Genomic DNA, 4904 nt, shown 5'->3' on the forward strand with positions numbered 1-4904 from the left:
AGTCACATAAAGAGATATTCGGACAGGTGAGCTAAAAGCTTGGTCAAAGAGTTAGGTTTTAAGGAGCGTAATCATGGAGGAAGGAGAGGTAGAGCGGTTAACGGAGGGAATTCCAAAGCTTGTGGACAAGGCAGGTGAAAGCATGATTGCTAATGGAGGAGCGATGAAAATTGGGAATGCGCATGATGGCAGAATTGGAGGATCGCAGATATCTCCGAGGGTTGTAGGGTGGAAGAGGTTACAGGGATAGGGAGGAGCGAGGACATGGCGGCATTTGAAAACATGAATGAATATTTTTTTTTAAATGGAGGCATTGCCATACAGGGAATCAATATCAGTCAGCAAGCACAGGGATGACTGTTGAACGGGACATGAGTGAGTTAGGATAGGGTCATCAGAGTTTTGGATAAGCTCAAATTTACGGAGGGAGCAAGGTGGGTGGCCAACGAGGAGAGCTTTGTAATAGTCAAATATAGATGTAACAAAAACTATGATGAGGGTTTCAGCAACAGATGAGCTGAAGCAGGGGCAGAGACAAGCAATGTTATGGAGGTGGGAGTAGGTGGTCTTAGTGATGGAGTGTATATGGGATCGGAAGCTCAGCTCAGGGTCAAATCGGATGCCAAGAATGCGAACGGTCTGCTTCAGCCTCAAACAGTGTCCAGGGAGTGGGGTGGAGCCGATGGCTGAGGAACTGAGATAACAGCGGTGTTCGAAGACAATGGCTTCGGTCTTCCCAATATGCATTATTTCTCAGATGTGAAGGACGTCGCTGGGGGCTGGGGTGGGGGGCGGGGTGGTTGGTGTTGCGGGGTGTTGGGTGGGAGAAAGAGAAATGAAGAAGGTGCTCTGTGTTTATGGTTACCACAGTGAATTGGCGCAATAAATATATATAATGAAAATGAATTTGTGAACTTTCTCTAATCGTTGTGTTATATGGATGCGCCCACAGCTTCAACGTCATTCGTCAAATCATTCAGAGGAAAGTAAATCAAAATTACTCTGAAGTGTTGGGAACTGTGTAACAGTTTTTTTTTAATGAGCAAGCGGATTTCCACAGTAGGGCGGTTGCGAGACACAATTGGCAAAAAGACACCAACTTAATTGAACCTGAAGCTTAACTCCAAGGAGCAAGGCACTGATCCTTGAATCATCACAGCGTTATTTTCTTTTTACTGTTTGCAAACCGTTGGCTAATTCCAAAACCTTATTTATTTATGATATGGAGATGCCGGTGATGGACTGGGGTGGACAAATGTAAGGAATCTTACAACACCAGGTTATAGTCCAACAAATTTATTTTAAAATCACAAGCTTTCGGAGATTATCTCCTTCGTCAGATGAATGAAGGAGATAATCTCCGAAAGCTTGTGATTTTAAAATAAATTTGTTGGACTATAACCTGGTGTTGTAAGATTCCTTATTTATTTATGTAAAACGACCACCAAAGAGAGTGCAGTCAGTGGGTTAGATGAGAACCAACTGCTATTGTTATAGCCATAGCGCACAAATATTATATGTCAGAGGGCAAAATAAACAGTGAATAATTCGTCTGATAGGCACATCGGATAAAACGAACATTATTTTAATTGTGAATGAATGAATGTTTTTCCTTTTGTAAGGAAGAGCTCCTTACGACTTGTTTCGGAGTCATTATAAAATTGAGGTCGCAAAGCCAGTCTTTGCGCTCCCTTGGAACGAAAATTTCCTCCGTTCTATAAAGAGCGGGCGAACTGCTCCACCAATTTACCGTCCGGACGATCAAGGTGAAAATTTACCCCAGACGCCGTTGTTGCATATTACCCGATGTGAATGCACGCGTTCTGTGCACAATTATCATAGCCCGCGAGAGGGGTTCACACTTTGACCTCCCGGAGAGAGGGTAACCAAACGTCTTGATCCGATACTGCCAGTGCATCGAAGTTGAACTTACTGCCCAGTCCTGATGTTGGTATTGCCAATCGGACGCCTGTTAATAATACAACACATTGATTTCAAGGGAAATAAAAATCGTGCAATTTCTGCAACGGGCCGCCAATCCTTTGAAAATGTCCCTCATTGGGGGTTATTTCAACCTTACCACAGTGTGTGGAACTGACGCCGTCAGATGCCCAGTTTTGATTTCAAAGGAAAGTGAAACTAGGTGAGGTGATATATCTGACGATTAGGATTGGGAGGCATATTTTATACCCGCCAGATATTGTTTTCAATGGAAAACAAAATCGCGCGGGTGTAAAGCGGACGACCGTTGAAGACAAATTACACCTCCATTTGCCGAGTGATATGTAAAGTTTGGATTTAATTTCGGTAACTCTAGATGACAGCCTAAATGTAACAAACTAAAACTCTTAGAATATGCTATTGCAACTTGAGTAGCAAATTCTTCAAGAACACAGTAGCAATTTCCCAGTTATGAAATTGTTACTTTTTAATATCAAATGCTGAATGCAAACTTTTTGGGTGGTAATGTATAGGTTTTGTTGTTCATGAGACATGATTGATACAGCTGGTTACAGAACTATTAAAAAGAAGAAAAAAAGTAAAATTGGACAAATAACAGAAGCCGCCGAGGTGAGCTTTTGAATAATAGCAATATGCACACGATTAAAAAAAGCAATAGGCTGCATATTACACATAACCGTTCGGCCTAGGAAACCAAATAACAATCTCCCAAAAATCAACAAGCTAGCAAACTTTCACAACTGCGGGGCAAGTCAAAATCTATCCCATTACGCCTTTATATAATATGCCATTATTTGAGGTTCCAAATACATACAAATATCTTGGTCAATCGGTGGTATACAATTTCAAATAATGGTTTAGCAAAATAAAATTGGCTTTTTGCACGTTGCCTTTCACGCTACTATTTTAAATTCGTCCTATTTAAGCATATTTCCTTGCAATCAATTGTCTAATTTCTAAGACTGCCCCGAAGACCGCAGGTACGATCCCCTGTTTCAATTACATTCAGGGAGTACTATCCATGCAAAGGGAAAAACAGATTGTGGAGAGTAATATTTCCTAAAACTAAAACGGAATAATATGGAAATAGTGAACTTCCCAGCTATACGCTGTTCTTCTTATGTTGGGGTAATTAGCAGTAATAGTTCTTGAATTGTAAATTCTCGCAGTTTCAATCCTCCGATCTCTCATGTCCTGTTTCTTTTCGGATCTCTAAACACAAAAAGCAGAAGATTGTTTAGATTATTTCTAATTATTTGATCACTTGACCACTATCATTGGTTCCTGATTTTGTTTTCAACCCAAATGCATTTCTTTAGCGTCTCATTGTGAGTTCCCCCAATTTCTGTCGAAGTTGAAGCAGAAGATCGGGTGAGCTCCCCGCAGAACATGCTGGGGTTTTATATATAAACGATAAATCAGTGAAGATGCTAATTCGTAGATCTTTAATTTGGCTCAAACAAACTTAGATTCAAATGGCTTTGTTACAAATAGCAAATTCTTCACCCGGCTTCGACGCAACTTCGACCAATGCAACAGGGCAACCGCGCATCAATCTATTATTTTGTTCTTTTTCAGGAACGAAAGTTAGGGAGATGACCCCCAAGTGGGATTCTGCCCTCATGATTATATTTGTTGAACAAAGAACCAGACGATGAACGATGGGTGCATAAATTTGCGATTAACAACGGGTCTCACTCTAACTTCGGCAGGAGATCTGGGAAAGTCCCAGGTAAATGGCATAACCTGAAAACTGCAATTTACCTGTTCGTCTGGAGCTTCCCTGGAAGTGATGTCATTTTCTCAGTAAACCTGTTCAATCGATTGGGGCCTGGAATTCCAGGGGTGTTCTCCCGCTTTCCTTCCATACCGTTGATAGGGAAGCCAAGAAAAAAATGGCTGAAACCGCTGAAATGGTCGTTTGCGCCCTTCAAGTTGCGTTTCCACCTGTCCAAAATCGATGTTAGGCGGGACATCGGTTGATATTTTGGAGTCTTGGATAATAAATGCTTCTCCAGGCACAATTTAGGCGGTAATACTCTTCCTGACGAATGTAATTTCGCGGGTTCTCCCCGACATCCCGTGTAACTTTGGCGGTCGATAATTGGGACCTCGGGAAAGCAGATAAAACCTACAATGCATACCAATTCGCCAATGTTTCCGCTGAAGTTAAAGCGGGAGATTGGGAGAATCAGACAGCAACTCACCTCTTCCTCTATTCCGGTGATTCTATGGAGCTCTTCATCCACTTTTTAAAGGAAATTTGTACAATTTATGATAACAGTAGACAGAATTATCGGAGATTCTCCCTATCCGCCGCTGTAACTTCGACAAAAAACTTTTACAAGCGGTTTAGCGGGAGAACCCTGACGGAAGATTATCCCTGATAAGCGGGAGTGTCCCGCAGATATTCACTCAATTTTATTATAGATAATTTTATATTAGAATAATAATTGTTGGGAATACTGAATGAAATCTTACCTTTTGAAACAAATCGTTTTGCGGTAATCCACAATTATGATGGCCAGCATCTGAATTAGGTAACTGGCCGATATATATCGGGATATCAAAACAATTCGGAAAAAATTATCAGTACCTGCAAGATGTACATAAAACAGAAGTGCGGTGTTTTATATTCCACTAAGAAACGTCACAATAATAGTACATAAATAAACGAATGAATGAATAAATGCATGGATGAATAAATACGTGAACGAATGAATGAATGAATTAATTATACAGAGGAAGGGCGCAAATTGCTGTTTCAGTCCTGTAGTTTTGCTAACTTGATTATTTTTATTGATATATCTATTTTGCGACGACAACTTTCACTGTATTTGCTTTTTAGAAATGTAACAACATGATCATCACAATATCAGGCTTTAGCTCCGTTACTCTAAATATTGAGTTGTATTTTTCACAAGAGCGTTTTCCCCTTTAAT

The 4904-nt window shown here is 40.6% G+C and overlaps 1 long non-coding RNA gene across 1 annotated transcript; it reads right to left on the reverse strand.

Moving 5' to 3' along the window:
• Window positions 1-2503: 2503 nt before the first annotated feature.
• On the reverse strand, window positions 2504-4512 carry LOC137333232 (uncharacterized). Its single transcript, XR_010965821.1, has 3 exons — window positions 4444-4512; window positions 3727-4073; window positions 2504-3174 (listed from the first exon to the last, which is right to left on the reverse strand). It is a non-coding gene; the product is annotated as an uncharacterized lncRNA (long non-coding RNA).
• Between the last annotated feature and the right edge of the window lie 392 nt (window positions 4513-4904).

Source organism: Heptranchias perlo, chromosome 16 (assembly GCF_035084215.1).
Source record: "Heptranchias perlo isolate sHepPer1 chromosome 16, sHepPer1.hap1, whole genome shotgun sequence".
Classification (NCBI taxonomy): domain Eukaryota; kingdom Metazoa; phylum Chordata; class Chondrichthyes; order Hexanchiformes; family Hexanchidae; genus Heptranchias; species Heptranchias perlo.